The sequence below is a fragment of the Rattus norvegicus genome, chromosome X (genome assembly GCF_036323735.1).
Source record: "Rattus norvegicus strain BN/NHsdMcwi chromosome X, GRCr8, whole genome shotgun sequence".
Classification (NCBI taxonomy): domain Eukaryota; kingdom Metazoa; phylum Chordata; class Mammalia; order Rodentia; family Muridae; genus Rattus; species Rattus norvegicus.
In genome coordinates this window covers 45,277,688-45,298,774 of record NC_086039.1, presented here as the reverse complement: position 1 = coordinate 45,298,774, position 21,087 = coordinate 45,277,688, and positions in this window count along the sequence as shown.

Sequence of the window (21,087 nt, the reverse complement as noted above, 5' to 3'; positions counted from 1 at the left end):
GTAGCAATACCATAGAGTTTTTTTTAATCATCATTACTCTGTAATACTGTTTGAGGTCAGGGATGGTAATTACCCCAGAAGTTCTTTTATTGTTGTGTATAATTTTCGCCATCCTGGGTTTTTTGTTATTCCAAATGAATTTGCAAATTGCCTTTTCTAACTCTTTGAAGAATTGAGTTCGAATTTTGATTGGGATTGCATTGAATCTGTAGATTGCTTTCGGCAAAATGGCCATTTTTACTATATTAATCCTGCCAATCCATAGCATGGGAGGTCTTTCCATCTCCTGAGGTCTTCTTCAATTTCTTTATTCAGAGTCTTGAAGTTCTTATTGTACAGATCTTTTACTTGCTTGGTTAAAGTCACACCGAGGTACTTTATATTCTTTGGGTCTATTATGAAGGGTGTCGTTTCCCTAATTTCTTTCTCGGCTTGTTTCTCTTTTGTGTAGAGGAAGGCTACTGATTTATTTGAGTTAATTTTATACCCAGCCACTTTCCTGAAGTTGTTTATCAGCTTTAGTAGTTCTCTGGTGGAACTTTTGGGGTCACTTAAATATACTATCATATCATTTGCAAATAGTGATATTTTGACTTCTTCCTTTCCAATTTGTATCCCTTTGACCTCCTTTTGTTTTCTGATTGCTCTGGCTAGGAATTGGAGAACAATATTGAATAAGTATGGAGAGAGTGGGCAGCCTTGTCTAGTCCCTGATTTTAGTGGGATTGTTTCAAGTTTCGCTCCATTTAGTTTAATGCTAGCTACTGGTTTGCTGTATATGGCTTTTACTATGTTTAAGTATAGGCCTTGAACTCCTGTTCTTTCCAGGACTTTTATCATGAAGGGGTGTTGAACTTTGTGAAATGCTTTCTCAGCATCTAATGAAACGATCATGTGTTTTTTTTCTTTGAGTTTGTTTATATAGTGGAATATGTTGATGGATTTCCATACATTGAACCATCCTTGTATCCCTGGGATGAAGTCTACTTGATCATGGCAGATGAATGTTTTGATGTGTCTTTTGATTGGTTTGTTTGAATTTTATTTAGTATTTTTGCATCGATATTCATAAGGTAAATTGGTCTGAAGTTCTCTTTCTTTGTTAGGTCTTTGTGTGGTTTAGGTATAAGCATAATTGTTGCTTCATAGAAGGAATTCAGTAGTGTTCCTTCTGTTTCTATTTTGTGGATAGTTTGGACAGTATTGGTATGAGGTCTTCTATGAAGGTCTGATAGAATTCTGCAATAAACTCATCTGGTCCTGGGCTCTTTCTAGTTGGGAGACTTTTAATAACTGCTCCTATTTCTTTGGGAGTTATAGGGTTGTTTAGATGGTTTACCTGATCCTGATTTAACTTGGATACCTGATATTGTCTAGAAAATTGTCCATTTCCTCCAGATTTTCCAGTTTTGTTGAATATAGACTTCTGTAGTAGGATCTGATGATTTTTTAAAAATTTCTTCAGATTCTGTTGTTATGTTTCCCTTTCCATTTCTGATTTTGTTAATTTGAATACATTCTCTGTGCCCTTTGGTTAGTCTGGCTAAGGGTTTGTCTATCTTGTTGATTTTCTCAAAGAACCAGCTCCTGGTTTTGTTGATTCTTTGTATAGTCCTTTTTCTTTCTACTTGGTTGATTTCAGCCTCGAGTTTGATTATTTCCTGCCTTCTACTCCTCTTGTGTATATTTGTTTCTTTTTGTTCTAGAGCTTTTAGGTTTGCTGTCAAGCTGCTAATGTTTGCTCTCTCATGTTTCTTTTTGGAGGCACTCAGAATTAGTAGTTGTCCTAATTCTGCTTTCATTGTGTCCCCAAAGTTTGGAAATGTTGTGCCTTTATTTTCATTAAATTCTAAAAAGTGTTTAATTTCTTTTTTATTTTTTCCTTGACCAAGTTATCATTGAGTAGAGCACTGTTCAATTTCCATGTATATGTGGGTTTCTGTAATTTTCTTGTTTTTGAAGACCAGTCTGTGGTGATTTGATAGAATGCATGGCATTATTTCAATCTTCTTATAGGTGTTGAGGCTTGTTTTGTGACTGATTATATGGTCAGTTTTGGAGAAGGTACCATGAGGTGCTGATTAGAAGTTATTTTCTTTTGATTTAGGATGAAATGTTCTATAGATATCTGTTAAATCCATTTGGTTCTTGACTTCTGTTAGTTTCTTTATGTCTGTTTAGTTTCTGTTTTCAAGATCTCTCCATTGATGAGAGTGGGGTGTTGAAATCTCCTACTATTTTTGTGTGAGGTACAATGTGTGCTTTGAGCTGTAGTAAGGTTTCTTTTATGAATGTAGGTGCCCTTGCCTTTGGAGCATAGATATTTAGGATTGAGAGTTCATCTTGGTGGATATTTCCTTTGATGAATATTAAGTGTTCTTCTTTATCTTTTTGATAACTTTTGGTTGAAAGTCAATTTTTTTTCGGTATTAGAATGGTTACTCCAGCTTGTTTCTTCGGACCATTTGCTTGGAAATTTGTTTTCCAGCCTTTTACTCTGAGGTAGTTTCTGTCTTTGTGAGGTGTGTTTCCTGTATGCAGCAAAATGCTGTGTCCTCTTTATGTATCTAGTCTTTTAGTCTATATTGTTTTATTGGGGAATTGAGTCCATTGATAGTAAGAGATATTAAGGAATAGTGATTATTGTTTCCTGTTATTTTTGTTGTTAGAGGTGGAATTATGTCTGTGTGTCTCTCTTCTTTTGGTGTCGTTGCAAGGAGATTACTTTCTTGCTTTTTCTAGGGCGTAGTTTCCTAGTTTCCCTCCTTATATTGGAGTTTTCCATCTATTATCCTTTGTAAGGCTGCATTTGTAGAAAGATATTTTGTAAATTTGGTTTTGTCATGGGATTCCTTGATTTCTCCATCTGTCTTAATTGAGAGTTTTGCTGAATATAGTAGCTTGGGCTGGCATTTGTGTTCTCTTAGGGTCTTATGACATCTACCCTGGATCTTCTGGCTTTTATAATCTCTGGTGAAATGTGTGATATAATTCTGATTGGTCTGCCTTTATATTTTACTTGACCTTTTCCCCTTACTACTTTTAATATTCTTTCTCTGTTTTGTGCATTTGGTGTTTTGACTATTATATGATGGGGGGATTTTCTTGTTTGGTGCAATCTATTTGGAGTTTTGTATGCTTCTTGTATATTTGTGGCCATCTCTTTCTTTAGGTTAAGGAAGTTTTCTTCTATATTTTTGTTGAAGATATTTACTGGCCCTTTAATTTGGGAGTCTTCGCCCTCTTCTATACCTATTATCCTTAGGTTTGATATTCTCTTTGTGTTATGGATTTCCTGGATGTTTTGTGCTAGGAGCTTTTTGCATTTTAAATTGTCTTTGAAGGTTGTTTGCAATGCTGTTTTCTATGGTATCTTCTGCCCCTGAGATTCTCTCTTCTATCTCTTGTATTCTGTTGGTGATTCTTGCATCTATGACTCCTGATCTCTTCCATAGATTTATTTTATCTCCAGGGTTGTCTCCCTTTGTGCTTTATTGATTCTATTTCCATTTTTACATACTGGAGGGTTTTGTTCAATTCCTACTCCTGTTTGCTTGTGTTTTCCCATAGTTCTTTAAGGAATGTTTATGTTTCCTTTTTCAGGGCTTCTACTTGTTTACTTGTTTTGTGCTGTATTTCTTTAAGGGAGTTATTTATGTCCTTAAAGTCCTCCATCATCATCATAAAATGTGGTTTTAAATCTAAATCTTGCTTTTCTGGTGTGTTTGGATATCCAGTAATTGCTTTGGTGTGAGAACTGGGTTCTTATGATGCCAAGTAGTCTTGGTTTCTGTTGCATAAGTTGCTGTGCTTGCTTCTCTCAATCAGGTTGTCTCTGGTGTTAGCTTGTCTTGCTGTCTCTTACAGTGGCTTGACCCTCCTTTAAACTTGTGGGTTAGCACTCCTGTAGACCTGTTTTCTCTCAGCTGGATCTGGGAACAGAGAGCTCTGCTGTCTGGTGTGTAGGTGCTTCTGGCCACTGACTTTCAGCTCTCATTGCAGGCAGAAACCCAAGGGTCCCGCCCCTGACTGTTTCTATGTCCCTGTGCCCAGGGTCCACAGATGGCACTAGGTAATTTTACTCTTGGGTCAGGATTGTGGGCTGAGAGTAGTCTCCTCTGAATTCTCAGGAGTGTCCCCACTTGTGAGGGTCCATGTCTCTCCCCCACTGGATTTGGGTGCAAGTAGCTCTTTGACCAGTCCAGTTCAGTTCCAGGCACAGGAAGAAACCAGCAGGTTCCTGCAGCTCACTACTCCCATATTCCTGTATCCATAGGCACTATGCAATTTACTCTTGGACCTGGGATGCGGGCAGAAGTGGGCAGAAGTGGCGGTCTGTCCTCCAGTCTCAGGATTATCTGTACTTCTGGGAGTTTAGCTCTCTGCCCCATGGGATTTGGGTATAGGGAGCTGTGTGTCCTCTGAGGGTAATTTTAAGTGGTTCATACATGTACAGGAATTACCAATGTCAGACTCCCATAAGTTCTTGGTGAAGTTCTGTATTATTTGGGATTATTCTGCCAAAGTCAATAGAAGCCCAAGGATCAAGACTGAATCTAGGAAGGATATTCTTGCCTTGGTCATGAGGGGCAAGGTGATGCAATGGCACCATGATTGTGTCAGAGCTGTAGGCATTTCCTATTAATTGGCTCTACCACTGATGTAATTGATGTCTTTGTCCTCATGGTTTCATAGCTGCAGGGCACTTGTTCCATCTCCTGGTTCAGATCCCTATAAAGATGGGATGAAAGGGAAACAAACCAGTTTCTAAGATACAGCTTTGACAATTACCTGTCACCTATTTCTCATTGACCAGAACTGATTCAGTCATTGGACTGGGGTTGCACGAGTGATAGAATCCACAAATTTATATGGTCACCTAGAGGTGCCTTTTCTTTCACTGCTCTATTCAGGTTCCAAAGGGCAGTTTCTATGTTGATATCACTGTTGGTAGACTATGAGATCAGCACAGGCTAACCTGAGTTTGAATGCCCTATTTAACTGAGGTTGGCCTTGAACTCTTAATCTTCCTGTGTCTACTTCCTAAGAGTTGTGATCATAGGCATGTGTCACCATGCCTGATTTTACATGGTGTTAGGGATGGAACCCTGGCTTTGTGTGTGCACTCTACCAGCTGAGCTGCATCCCTATACCTCTCTTCTCCTGTTTCTGTCTTCTTTTCTAGATCTTCATTCAAGTAACTCATTAACCAATGGAATAAAAACATTTCAAGAATACTTGACTGTGCCAACAATTCCGTTCTGTGTTGTTCAATAAAATACTGGGTTGTTTGGCATTTGTGTCTCACTTATTAAGATGTGTGTGTATGTGTAGGGGTGTGTGTGTGTGTGTGTGTGTGTGTGTATGTGTGTTATACACATATCTATGTATTGGTATGTTTGTAAGTGTGTTCAATGTACAGAGGCCAGAGAGAGTCTTCTGTTATTGCCATGTATTGCTTTTTTTGTTTGTTTATTTAATGACAAGTTCTCTCACTGAAAATGAAGTTCATCAGTTTGCCTAGACTAGCTAGTTAGTGAGTTTCTGGATATGCTATTTGTGCCCCCATCATTGGAGTTATAGGTGTATTGTGTCTCACATTGCTGTTTTTCTTGGGTGCTGGAGATCTGAACTCAGGTGCTCATGTCTGGATGGCAAGCACTATATCTGCTAACCCATCATTGTGGGTTTAAAAAATATTTCCTGAGTTGATTGGCTATTCAATTTGATGAGGGTTTCTTTGTGCATAGCTCTTGATTGGGAGTAAAATGGGAAATTTCTACCCCTTTGTCAGCATCCAGTTAGCAAGTGTGATCATTATCTTTTTTTCAACGGAGATAATTAATTATATACGGGAGCAGACTGAAGGAGCAATGCATTTTGATGCATGGATGCTGTGCTAATGATATACTGCATATGCATTATACAAATGCATATACTTCTAAAGAATTTTTGCAAGAGAACAAACCTATTTTTTTTAAAAAAACAACTTCAGTTAAAGCAACAGACTTGAAAAATAGCATTCACCAGTAAGAAACCATTTATGGAATTAAATGCAGACAAGCTATTTTTAGAATGAACACCTTTCTATTTCAATAGGAAAAATATGACTGCACAGATTTGAGATGCCAGATAAAATTAATGGGAGGAGGAAAGGAACAGCACAGAGTGTGAGCAGGAAATTATTTTTCTTTTGGGTTCCAGGCATCCTAGCCACCAAACTAAAAATTGGCCCTCTTTCAAGAGAAAACAAGTTTTCCTGCCAGCTATGTTTTGATTATTAATCTGAATGCTGTTCAGTTTGGCTTGGAGACAGCAGTCTTGTGGAATACAGATTCATAAATGGTTCTTCATATTTGACGTCAATGTAAAGTCTGTCAATTTCTGAGCCTGCATATTTTGCCAAAAATATCAGGCCTCAGCATCTTCTTTCTCGTTTGGAATGGATTCAGGAAAATGTCCTTGGCTTCCACATAGCTTTAAATAAGGCTGGGGTGCTCTGGGAGGCCAGGCCTGGGGCCTTTGTTACTTCCAGGTAAGGACAAAGATCTTAAGTCATCTATGCCCTAAAAGGCCTAGGCCTATAAATAAACAGAAATGTGACATTCTCCATGCTCCCCAACCCCAGTATTTTCACATAAACATGCCTGGCCTGAGAGTAACTTAAGACAGTCAATTGTGAAGAACAACAAAAGCAGAGTGAGGAAATCCAGCATCTGTGTGTCACTGCTGAAAGCACACATTCTACTGAAGCCTTTTCAGTCTCTGAAGGTTTCCAGCCCCCTGCAACTTCTGCTTCTAAGCTTCCTGGCAAAGAAGAGATAAAAGCGGAGGCTGACTTCCCCTAGGTCTTTGTAAGTTCCTGTGTAATCTCGCCCAAGGTTTTTTATCAGATACTTGCCATGATGCTATCTGTGTGTACATCCAATGATGATATAAATAATATTCAATGGCTTACAAGACCCCAAATGAGGGAACTGCTAACTGCCTCTTGGATGCTTTCTATTTCCTCACTATCAGCAAGCAGCCTTAAATCTGGGATCCTTGGTTTTGCAAAACTCAGTCTAGTCTCTCAGCCTCTGCATGGATATATTCTTAAGTATGGATATCATGCACATAATATTTGGATATCATTGTAACAAAGTATTTTATCTAAATCTTCCAGAGATGATATACATGTACAGACCCAATGATCAATTAACGTTTTCTGTATATACTATATATTTATCATTGTATATAAATGTACTATTTATAATATAAATCATTTGTCTATGTATCCATACTCTTTTCTTTCTACTCATCTATTATCTACCTATATTTTCTGTATGTATCCTTGTTTCTATTATCTATCTATCTATCTATCTATCTATCTATCTATCTATCTATCTATCTATCTATCTATGCATCTGTCCTACAGTTATCTGTCATCTATCCATCCACCTATATCTTTATCTATATATACATCTGTCCTAGTTAGGGTGATTATTGCTGTAATGTAACACCATGACCAAAAGCAACTCATGGAGGAAAGGACTTATTTCACTTACAGTTCCACATTAACTGTTCATCATCAAATGCAGTGAGGGCAGGAATTCAAGTAGGGCAAGAACCTGGAGGCAGGAGGAGTGCAGAGACCATGGAGGGGTGTTGCTTACTAGCTTGCTCTCCATGGCTTTCTCAGCCTTCTTTTTAATAAAATATTTACTTATTTATTTATATCTCAAATGCTGCCCCTCCTGGCCCCCTTACAGAGAACTTTCCCCCTCCCATTTTCCTCTGAGAGAGTAGGACCCCCTCAGTATCCTCCTACCCTGGTGCATCAAGTCTCTGCCAGAGTAGGCACATCCTCTCCTACTGAGGCTAGACAAGACAGCCCTGTTGGGGGAACAGATACCACAGTCAGGCCACAGCTTTAGGGAGAGCCTCTGTTCCAGTTGTTGGGGAGCCTACATGAAGACTGAACTGCCTGTCTGTTACATATGTGCCATTTGCCTCATTCCAGTCTGTATGTGTTCTTTGGTTGGTGGCTTAGTCTCTGACAGCTCCAAGCAGTCTAGGGTAATTGACTGTGTTGGTCTTTCTGTGGGGTTCCTATCCCATTTAGGGCCTTCAATCCTTCCCCCAGCTCTTCCATAAGAGTTGCTGACTTTCCAGTGTTTGGCTGTGGGTATCTGCATCTGTCTCAGTCAGATGCTGGGTAGAGTCTCTCAGAGGACAGACATGCTAGGCTCCTGTCTATAAGCATAACAGAGTATCACAATGTCAGGGATTGGTGTTTGCCCATGGGCTCTCAAACTGGGCCTGTCATTGGTTGGCCACTCCTTCGGTCTCTGTTCCATCTTTGTCCTTGCATTTCTTTTAGACAGGGCAGATTTTGGGTAGAAACTTTTGTGGGTGTGTTGGTGTTCTGATTTCTCCACTGGAGGTCCTGCCTGGCTATAGGAGGTGGCTTCTTTAGGCTCCAGGTCTCCACTGTTAGGCATCTTGGCTAAGGTCACCCACACTGATTCCTGGGAGCCTCCTCCACCTCAGATCTCTGAGACTTCCTAAAAATTCTACTCACCCCCACCACTGACAGCTGCAGATTTCTATTCATTTTCCTGGCCTTCTGGGTCTCTCTCCTGTCTTTCTGTACACCTGATCCTGCTTTCCCTATTCCCCTCTCCTTCCCCTCTCCCACCCTCCCCTCTATCACCCTCTGTCTTTTATGACTATTTTGTTCCTCCTTCAAAGTGTAATTCAAGCATCTTTGCTTGGGCCTTCCTTCTTGTTTAACTTCTATGAGTCTATGGGATGTATCATGGGTATTCTGTGCTTTATGGCTAATATTCACCTATCAGTGAGTACATACCATACATGTCCTTTTAGGTCTAGGTTATCTCACTCAGGATAGTATTTTCTAGTTCCATCCATTTGCCTGAAAAAAATTCATGATGTCCTTGTTTTTTTTGTTATTTTTTTTAATTAACTTGAGTATTTCTTATTTACATTTCGATTGTTATTCCCTTTCCCGGTTTCCAGGCAAACATCCCCCTAATCCCTCCCCCTCCCCTCCTTTATGGGTGTTCCCCTCCCCAACCTCCCCCCATTGCCGCCCTCCCCCGAACAATCTAGTTCACTGGGGGTTCAGTCTTAGCAGGACCCAGGGCTTCCCCTTCCACTGGTGCTCTTACTAGGATATTCATTGCTACCTATGAGGTCAGAGTCCAGGGTCAGTCCATGTATAGTCTTTAGGTAGTGGCTTAGTCCCTGGAAGCTCTGGTTGCTTGGCATTGTTGTAAATATGGGGTCTCGAGCCCCTTCAAGCTCTTCCAGTTCTTTCTTTGATTCCTTCAACGGGGGTCCTATTCTCAGTTCAGTGGTTTGCTGCTGGCATTTGCCTCTGTGTTTGCTGTATTCTGGCTGTGTCTCTCAGGAGCGATCTACATCCGGCTCCTGTCGGTCTGCACTTCTTTGCTTCACCAGTCTTGTCTAAATGGATGGCTGTATATGTATGGGCCACATGTGGGGCAGGCTCTGAGTGGGTGTTCCTTCTGTGTCTGTTTTACTCTTTGCCTCTCTATTCCCTGCCAAGGATATTCTTGTTCCCCTTTTAAAGAAGGAGTGAAGCATTCACATTTTGATCATCCGTCTTGAGTTTCATTTGTTCTAGGGATCTAGGGTAATTCAAGCATTTGGGCTAATAGCCACTTATCAATGAGTGCATACCATGTGTGTTTTTCTGTGATTGGGTTACCTCACTCAGGATGATATTTTCCAGTTCCAACCATTTGCCTACAAATTTCATAAAGTCATTGTTTTTGATAGCTGAGTAATATTCCATTGTGTAGATGTACCACATTTTCTGTATCCATTCCTCTGTTGAAGGGCATCTGGGTTCTTTCCAGCTTCTGGCTATTATAAATAAGGCTGCTATGAACATAGTGGAGCAAGTGTCTTTTTTATATGTTGGGACATCTTTTGGGTATATGCCCAAGAGAGGTATAGCTGGATCCTCAGGCAGTTCAATGTCCAATTTTCTGAGGAACCTCCAGACTGATTTCCAGAATGGTTTTTACCAGTCTGCCATCCCACCAACAATGGAGGAGTGTTCCTCTTTCTCTGCATCCTCGCCAGCATCTGCTGTCACCTGAGTTTTTGATCTTAGCCATTCTCACTGGTGTGAGGTGAAATCTCAGGGTTGTTTTGATTTGCATTTCCCTTATGACTAATGCTTGAATTACCCTAGATCCCTAGAACAAACGAAACTCAAGACGGATGATCAAAATGTGAATGCTTCACTCCTTCTTTAAATGAGGAAAAAGAATACTCTTGGCAGGGAAGGGAGAGGCAAAGATTAAAACAGAGACTGAAGGAACACCCATTCAGAGCCTGCCCCACATGTGGCCCATACATATACAGCCACCCAATTAGACAAGATGGATGAAGCAAAGAAGTGCAGACCGACAGGAGCCGGATGTAGATCGCTCCTGAGAGACACAGCCAGAATACAGCAAATATAGAGGCGAATGCCAGCAGCAAACCACTGAACTGAGAATAGGTCCCCTATTGAAGGAATCAGAGAAAGAACTGGAAGAGCTTGAAGGGGCTCGAGACCCCAAAAGTACAACAATGCCAAGCAACCAGAGCTTCCAGGGACTAAGCCACTACCTAAAGACTATACATGGACTGACCCTGGACTCTGACCCCATAGGTAGCAATGAATATCCTAGTAAGAGCACCAGTGGAAGGGGAAGCCCTGGGTCCTGCTAAGACTGAACCCCCAGTGAACTAGTCTATGGGGGGAGGGCGGCAATGGGGGGAGGGTTGGGAGGGGAACACCCATAAGGAAGGGGAGGGGGGAGGGGGATGTTTGCCCGGAAACCGGGAAAGGGAATAACACTCGAAATGTATATAAGAAATACTCAAGTTAATAAAAAAAAAAAATCAAAAAAAAAAAAAAAGATGTTGAACATTTCTTTAGGTGTTTCTCAGCCATTCGGCATTCCTCAGCTGTGAATTCTTTGTTTAGCTCTGAACCCCATTTTTAATAGGGTTATTTGTCTCCCTGTGGTCTAACTTCTTGAGTTCTTTGTATATTTTGGATATAAGGCCTCTATCTGTTGTAGGATTGGTAAAGATCTTTTCCCAATCTGTTGGTTGCCGTTTTGTCCTAACCACAGTGTACTTTGCCTTACAGAAGCTTTGCAGTTTTATGAGATCCCATTTGTCGATTCTTGATCTTAGAGCATAAGCCATTGGTGTTTTGTTCAGGAAATTTTTTCCAGTGCCCATGTGTTCGAGATGCTGCCCTAGTTTTTCTTATTAGTTTGAGTGTATCTGGTTTGATGTGGAGGTCCTTGATCCACTTGGACTTAAGCTTTGTACAGGGTGATAAGCATGGATCGATCTGCATTCTTATACATGTTGACCTCCAGTTGAACCAGCACCATTTGCTGAAAATGCTGTCTTTTTTCCATTGGATGGTTTTGGCTCCTTTGTCAAAAATCAAGTGCCCATAGGTGTGTGGGTTCATTTCTGGGTCTTCAATTCTATTCCATTGGTCTGTCTGTCTGTCTCTGTACCAATACCATGCAGTTTTTATCACTATTGCTCTGTAATACTGCTTGAGTTCAGGGATAGTGATTCCCCCTGAAGTCCTTTTATTGTTGAGGATAGTTTTAGCTATCCTGGGTTTTTTGTTATTCCAGATGAATTTGCAAATTGTTCTGTCTAACTCTTTGAAGAATTGGATTGGTATTTTGATGGGGATTGCATTGAATCTGTAGAACGCTTTTGGTAAAATGGCCATTTTTACTATATTAATCCTGCCAATCCATGAGCATGGGAGATCTTTCCATCTTCTGAGGTCTTCTTCAATTTCTTTCTTCAGAGGGTTAAAGTTCTTATCATACAGATCTTTCACTTGCTTGGTTAAAGTCACACCGAGGTACTTTATATTTTTTGGGACTATTATAAAGGGTGTCGTTTCCCTAATTTCTTTCTTGGCTTGTTTCTCTTTTGTGTAGAGGAAGGCTACTGATTTATTTGAGTTAATTTTATACCCAGCCACTTTGCTGAAGTTGTTTATCAGCTTTAGTAGTTCTCTGGTGGAACTTTTGGGATCACTTAAATATACTATCATATCGTCCTTGTTTTTATTAGCCGAACAATATTTCACTTGCGTAAATAAACCACATTTTCTGTATCCATTTTCCAGTTGAGCGACTTTTGGTTGTTTCTAGCTTCTGGCTCTCACAGATTAAGCCACTATGAACATAGTGGAGCTTGTGTCACTGTGGTATGGTGGGGCATCTTTTGAGCATATGCCCAGGAGGGGTATAGTTGGGTCTTCAGGTAGATCTATTTCCAATTTTCTGAGGAACCTTCCAGACTGATTTCCAGAGTGGTTGTACCAGTTTGCAATCCCACCAACAATGGAGCAGTGTTCCTCTTTTTCCACATCTTCACCAGAGTGTGTTGTTGCTTCAGTTTTGATTGTAGCCACTCTGAATGTTGTGAGGTAAAATCTCAGAGTTGTTTTGATTTGCATTTCCCTGATGACTAAGGATGTTGAACATTTCTTTAAGTGCTTCTTTTTTGATCATCATATAATCACAATGCTTCTTTCTTCTATTTTCCTTCCAAACCCTCCCATATAACCCCACTCACTCTTCAAATTCATGGCCTCTTTTTCACTGTTATTGCATGCATATACATGTATGAATATGTATATATATATTCCTAAATACAATCTGGGTGTATAATGTTGTATGTTTGCATGTTTTCAGGACAGACCTTTTGACATACCAATAGATGTACTTCTGATCCAGCTTTATTCAATTGCTTACAGTTCTTTGTGTATAGTTGAGGTCTAATGGGCTTTTCCTTGTCCACTTTGGCATGTCTATTGGTGTCATTTTTGTTGAGGTCACATATGAGCAGCCATGTTCATGAGACTTTATGGGTGTAGCATTTTGATACTAATAGAACATACAATATAACAGAAAGCTCCCTGATCCCCTGGCTCTTACAATACTTTCATCTTTTCTTGCTCAGTGTTCTCTGAGCTTTAGGGCAGGAATCATTTTGTAGATATATCAGTTGGGATTGGGTTCTATAACACTGCATTTGATTACTTGTGGTTTTCTGTATTGGTCTTCATCTGCTGCAAAGAGAAGTTTCCTGGATTTGGGATGAAGATAGATTACAATTATATGTAGGTCTAAGGACAAATGTTTATAGATTATTATTAGGGATTATGCTGGTTTAATAAATTGAAAGTGATAGTTTTTTCCAGTAACCATCACTTCACTAGCACTGAGCAAGTTAACAAGGTTTCCAGTACTAGGCATGTTTTCCTTCTTCTTGAAAGGGCCTCAAGTCCAATTAGAGAGCTGTTGGTTCCCACCAAGCTATGCATGCCACTACTGCACTCTTAGGATTATTGTGCTATGTTGGCCATTGATGTGATCCATAGGCATCATATCTAGGCAGAACTGTTGCATGCCTTCCTCCTTTAGAAGCTTACATGGTACCTTTTAGTACCATGACAACTAGTTCTCAGGGAAGGTGGCAAGTCAAGGACTTCTTTAAAAAGTGTGTGTGTGTGTGTGTGTGTGTGTGTGTGTGTGTGTGTGTGTGTATGTGTCAGTGTCTGTGTCTTTGTGTCTGTGTGACTATAAGCCATGTGTGTGCAGATAACAACAGAGTCCAGAAGAGGACATTAGGTCACCTGAATCAAGGCAGAAAGTTGTGAACTGCTTTACATGGGGTCTGGGAACAGAACCTGGATTCTCTGGAAAAGCAGCAAGTGTCTATACATCCTTTCATGTAGTCATCTATAATTTATTTTTTAGCATCTATGTGTCTATGTGTTTCTTATATCTATTTATGGATGTGTTTATCCATCTATCATATATTTATGCATATATTTATTGATCTTCATCTACCTATCTGCCTATGCTTCTGTCTGTCTATCTATCTATCTATCTATCTATCTATCTATCTATCTATCTATCTATCTATCTATCTATCTATCTATCTATCATCAATACCCTCAAGGAAATGGAACATTGACATAGTCCTCAAAGTTATCACCACATGAAAAAGCCTCACCTGATATTTCTGTATCTGTGCTCCATGGAGGAGTCATACTAAAATCCAAGCTTCTGCTTTTTCTATTTTAAGCTCCTCTCACTGGTAACTGGAATTACCTGCCGAAGGAAATTCCACGGCTCAGTAGTGAGAATCTCCTACAGGCAATTTCAACTAATTAGAGGGAAAAATGTCCTAATTTACAAGGGAAAAGACAGTTGTCTTGAGAATAATTAATTTCTAGTATGAAATATGCATATATTAGTATGGTTACCTTCAAAAATTAATTACCTCGTCTTTGACTATTTATCTTTCCTGGAATACTGCTTACTTCAAAATGTAATTAAAATATTTAGCACATAACAAGTGGAAAATTATTGCTCTGCTGCTATGTAGCCGGCATGTGAGGAAAGAAATACTGGGTTATAAACATGTTGCAATTTCTCATTTTAATTCTTTTGGGCAAAGGATATTGGGCATTTCCTCTGAGATAATCATGTAGAAATTTATTCTGGGGTTTCTAGAGATTTGAGATTAGCCTCTGTTTAGTAATGGTATGGTGGATGAAAGAACAAGTCTTTTTCTTTTTAAGCATCCTGTGGCTGTTTGCATCTGAAGATCTATAGTAGCTAATGGCACATATATTTGGTGACTTCACAGCTGTGCCCAGTAACACTTCTGTTGGAGATAGGATGAGTGTTCTGTGTAACTACCTCATCACTTATTATAGCCAGTTGTCAATCATTGCCAACTTTTGTATTCTATGTATACTTTCTAGAAGTTTTAATCCTCACATCAGAAGGTAGAATTTATTTATTTTCTTTTTAAATCTGAGTGGTAATTTCCCCCTCCCCCACCTTCCATTTAATGATTAGAATTTGGCAATCATCTCCTCCCTGAATATTTACTCTTGGAATTTAGTCTCCATGTTGAAGGGATCATGTGTCAGCCATCCAACCAATAGGCTGAGATGATCAGTGTCAACAGCAACTTCCAAATATATGACTGAGTCTTCTCCTCCTCCACTTCTTCCTCCTCCTCCTCCTTATTTTTAGAAAGATTCTCATGTATCCTACTCTGCCCTTGATTTCTCCAATGATAACCTTAAACTTACAGTCCTCCTGCCTCTATCTCCTCAGTGCTGGGATTACAGATGCCATTATGCCCAGTTTATACAGTGTTGGGGATTCAACACAGGGTTTTATGCAAAGTAGCAGGCAAGCACTTTGCTAACTGAGCTACATTACCACTTCCAAAATGAATCTTCAGTGCATTTTAACCCCCACCTTTGAGTGATTCTTGAAAAGATAGAAAATCATGACCTTACCACAACTTCTCTTTCCTCTCCTCTCTTTTCCTCTCCCCACCTCTCTCTCTTCAATGGGGTTTCCTCTGTGTAGCTCTGGTTTTCCTAAAACTCACTCTGTACACCAGGCTTGTCTCAAACTCAGAGGTCATTTGATGGTCTCCTGGGTGCTGGGATTAAAGGTGTGCAACACCACTGCCTGGAGCAGGACTTTTTTTTTTTAAATAAAAGTTCACACCCATACTCTAAGGTCTGTCTTTAAAATTCTCTTAACCTTTGTGCTTAAAATCTATATTAAAATATTTTTATAAACCCCAACTGTGCTTCACACTGGCTTGTCCTGAAGTTATTTTATTACATCAAAGCTAAGGATTTGGTCCATAAAAGATTAGATTATAGGAACTCCTGCTGCCTGTGACAGCATGGGGCTTCATCTCCATTCCTGTTGTCACCAATAGGGCAGAATAGCGAATATTTGCTTGCGAGGTGATGTGTGATGCAGACAGCAGGGCTGCCCAGAAAGTATTGCTAACAGGATTAGATCTCACAGAAATGTCATCAGAATTTACCACCAAAATTGCTGTAGCCATCATAGCAACAATGTGGGAAAGTTCTGATGATAAAGCTTGCTCCTCTTCTCCAGCACTATCAATTGCCTTTAGAATTGGGTTGAAACTATCAGCTGCACAGACTTCTCTCCACATGGTCTCTGTGGATGGCACTAATGGAAGCTCATTTTTACCATTGTCAATGGCTCTTCTCTCTGACAAGAACATATGCTACCCTGGGGATCACCCTGTCACTTTTAACAGGATGTATGTTCTGCCAGCTTTAATACAAACCCTTCCATCTCTTTGTCAGATGCTGCCAAGGCATTTTACAGCAACTGCGATGATCTGCTTTTTCCAAGTACTGATTGTGTTTTGGAGTTGACAATACAAGAAAGCCATATAGATAGATGGATTGTAGGGATTCTATATGAGGACTGGCAGCCACCTTCTGTCTGTATAACCCCAAATTTAAAGAATTGAAATGGAAGCATGTTTGATATGGAGCAGAATTTTAGAGCTCCTACCATCTATTAGGAGTCACAGTATGGGGTTATAGGGCGGCTCATCTATAAGGTGATTAGCAAATGTTTTAGCTAGGATTTCTATCATGATAAAACACCATGGTCAAAAATCAACTTGTGGAGGAAAGAGTTTATTATTCCTGATAGCTTATAAGTCCATCATCCAGGAAACTCAAGAAAGGAACTCAAAGAAGGAACCTGGAGGCGGGAACTGATACAGAGGCCATAGATGAGTGCTGCTTACTGGCTTGTTCCCTCATGATTCTTTCAGCTTGCTTTTTTTTATAGCAGCCAGGACTACCAGACTAGGGGTGGCATCACCCACAATGGTCTTAGCCCTCTGACATTAACCATTAATTAAGAAAATCCCCTATAGGCTTGCCTACAGTCCAATCATATGGATGCACTTTCTCAATGATAGCAAGTCATTATTTCCAAAAGACTCGAGGTTGTGGTAAGTTGACATAAAATTAGCCAGCATATGGAACAAGCAGGAGGATCTAAGTTTAATCTTCTGCATCCACAAAGAATGCTAGAGTGTTAGCAGGTATCTGTAATTCTAGAGGTGGGGAGATGGAGATAGGAAGATCATTGGAACTCATTGACCAGTTTGCATAGTTGAACTGGTGAGCTCCAGGTCAGTGAAAGATCCTATCCCCAAAAATTAAATGGAGAATGACTGAGGAAGACAAAGGGTATTGGCCTCTGACCTCTTCACAATGCACACACAAGTATGTATTCCTGTGAGTGCACACATACAAGCATGCACTATAAGGTAGATGCCTCCTGAGGAATGATACTTGAAGTTGTCGTCTGGGCTCTACACATGTACATGTATGTACACACACACCAACATACATGCACACATGAACACAAACATGCACATAACTCCTCTGTATAAAGGCTTTATTTTTTCTTTCAGCAAACTTCCCTAAAGCCTTGCTGGCTGGGTTCCAACAGGACTGGGCACTTAAGTGCATAAATCCACATGTCCTATACTTATATACATGCAGGTAAAGCACTCATACACTTAAAATAAAAATAAATAAGAAAAATGGAAATTGGCAAAGGAAAAGGTGTATTTATTTAGAGTGTTGGCAAGGGTAGGGAGTCTAATTTCCGTCAGCTTCCCCATGTCTGTGCTTATCAGTCAATTCACAGACAAAGGCAAGGACATTTGTAACTTTACCTAAGAGGCAGTTTCTTTCTAGAGGGTAATGGGCCCAGGGTCCCAGATTGCTTCCCTTATCTCTGTTAGAGACTTTTTAAATTTTTATTTTTATTTTTTATTCACTTTACATCCTGATTGCTGCTCCCCTGTCAGTTCTGTCCTACACAGTCTCTCCCCTCTCCCCCTCCTCTTCTCTGAGAGAATGGAGGACACCCCTGGGTATCATGCCATTCTGGCACATCAAGTCTCTGCAAGGCTAGGTGCATCCTCTCCCACTGAGGCCAGACAAGGCAGCTCAGTTAGGGGAACAGGATCCACAGGCAGGCAACAACTTCAGGGACAACCTCCATAGCAGTCGTTGAGGAGTCCTTTTTATTTTTTTAAACAAGATCTCTATATAACTCTGGAATTCATTTTGTAGGCCAGGCTGCCCTTGGACCCACAGAGATCTGCCTTCCTGCCTTCCTCTGTGGTCCAAGTGCTGGGATTAAAGACATGTGCCACCACATTGTTACAGAGGCTGAAAAAAATGTGACTTTCAGAAAATGAGGTCTCAAAAATGACTCATCTTGGAAAAAGAAAAGAATTGGGATTTTTGTGGGATGTAAAATCACCACCTATCTCAGGGCTGGTAGGTTTTTTGTCTGTAAGTCCTTCTTTTGACCATTTGGAAGTGAAAGGGAGCCTCTTTACTGGAGAGGTCAGCTTCAATTCCCAACACTTGAATTCCCTTTAACCATATTAATGGTACAAGTGAAAAAAGTTAGATGGGTAGGGAGGCGGAGAGGATCTTGGAGGAGCTGGGGGAGTGGAATGAATATGATCAAAATAGTTTGTATGGAAAAACTTTAAAAAATAAAAAAAATATTTTTTATATTTTTGTGATTTTTTAGTGTTAATCTGCTAGTCAGAGGGGGGCACACATGTCTCCTTTTTTTACTGGGCTTCACTGTCACTCAACATGATATACAAAGAGGATATAGATCAACTTTATCCTATCTCCAAACACCTTGGACAACATAAAGCTGTGAATCAGAAATTGACGGAAACAAGGTGAAAAGTACTGATCGGGACTTGAGCAACATATTCTTCCTTATGTGATACCCTAATTCATCTTGTTTATTCCTAGCAGTTTCTAGGTCAGAGGACCAGCAGTACTGTTGATATTTGTGGTAGCTCTGGGTATAAGAAAATTGGGAGTATTGAGGTCTAATGGTTATGGGTAAAAATCTGTCATATTTTCAAAAATTGTGCATTTGCTTAACAAACAGGAATGGCTATATAAGTGGCAGGGCCTAGAGTAAAACCAAGATGTGACACTGCTGTTTTTACCAATCAGATCTGAGGCTTGAACTCAGGTCACCAAGCTCAGTGACAAGTGTTTTTGCCTGTCGTTTTTATGACACAAAATGAACATGCCTAGGTGTATTCCTGTCCACCATTTTCACGAAATAAACTAAGCCTTCTCAGAAATGTCCCAGCTTGCCATTTTAGTGTTTTAAGCCAGCACTCTTGAAGTAAAAAGGAACTCAAAGTAATAGAATCAGTCTTGTAAAGGTTATGCTTAGGAGACATTGAATCACCAAGAATAGAATTTAGCTAAGGAGCGCCTGCCTCCAAAATGCCCCAAAGATAAATGGTCTGCTAACCAGGGCTGTTACAGAGAAGCAACATTTATGGTGCCAGCGTGCAAAGGTTTGTTCACTAGGATTGTCCAGCCAGTATGTCCATCCCCAAAGAAAGTGCCCCTTATAGGTGGGTCAGGTATGCAGGGTCACAAACCAATGTGAAGTACTTGCCTGCCATAATGCTCCCGGTTCTCTTCTTAATGAAAATAAAATTCTGTCAGAGGAGCAAGATAACCCTGAGTGACAACTATTCAAAAAGAACAACCTGGATGTACTAAAGAAATAATTTTGGCAATCTCTTAGGTTTGCAAATCTCATATCTGCCCATGTGACCAGACTTGTAGTCTCCTGTCTCTGTTTAAAGTGTTCAAAGTATCACCTGGGTCCTAGATGTAAATGATATTTAAGTGTAACACTGTACATGAAATGCATAAGCCTAAGGTATATAAGTTAGTAAAATCTTCTATTCAAGGCTAGCTCTTCTTTGAGCAGTAGCCAGAGCCAGACAAACATGATTAAAGAGCTTTTCCTTTACTGATCTCTTAGGTGTGGAGATTGATTTCTTACTGGAAAGGTCTATTGTGTTCATAACACTCTGAGACCATGAACTAAGCACGTTTTCACCATTTTTCTATTTAAACTAGACTTTAAGTTGAGCATGATCAAATGTCTTAAACTGAGCATGTTACAACTTAAATTGAGCATGCTCAGTAACATACGTTTTAAATTGCATGCTCTGTTGTATAGCTAATAAGTTGAGCATGGTAAATCAGGTAATGTACATCGTAAACTGAGCTTTGGCTAGTTTGTGCCTAGTGTGTTTTCCTACCTATAGACTCTTCAAATAAAACCCCAGGTTCACATTCAAACAGGATAATATTTGCAGAAGAACTTCTGCCTACTACACATAATAAATAAAATTTCCACCACTGTTCCTTATCTTCAGGCTTTATTTGTTGGCTTTGTACTTACCAAGAGGAGCAAGGCATTGCTATAGCAAGATCAATGAATTAAACTGAGCACAAAACCTGTCTGCATTTACATTGCTTATCAACACTGCTCTATAATTGGTGTATAGTGGCACATGCCTTTAATTACAGCATTTAGGAGGCAGATATCTTTGAGTCGAAGGGCTGCCTGGTCCACATAGTAAGTTTCAGGCCAACCAGGGATATGTAGTGAGTCCTTGTCTCAAATATTATAACAACAACAATAATAATAATTCCATATGAATGGAAAGATACCCGCTCTTTATCTGCTAGGTTTGCATTTGTGAATTTAACTAACTTTGAATGGAAAATCTAGAAAATCTAGAAAGAAAAAATAACTGCCTTTCCACCAAGCATATATTTTTTCATGTTGTTGTTCCCTAAGCATCTCTTCTTAAAATATTTAATTTGTATGTGTGTGTGTGTGTGTGTGTGTGTGTGTGTGTGTGTGTGTGTGTGTATTTATGTGAGGGTGCACTCATGCCATGGTAGTGTGGCAGTTAGAGAATAACTTTCTTGCCTTTAATGTTGCTTTAAGGCAAGGCCTATCTGGTTATTTTTGGTGCTGAGATAGCTATTCTAGACTAGCTTGCCTGAGAGCTTCTGGCAGATTCTTTCACCTCTGCCTCCCATCTTACATTAGGAGTACTGGGATTAGAGATGCATTTAACTGAATCTATTTTTTTAAAGGAGTGGGTGATATTTCCAGGAATTGAACTCAGTTGTCAGGCTTGTGTGGTAAATAATTTTACCCACTGAGCAATTTCTCTGGTTTCATGATAGCAACTCTTGCATAGTATTACATTGAATTTGGTATTATAGGTCATTTAGAGATGATTTACATG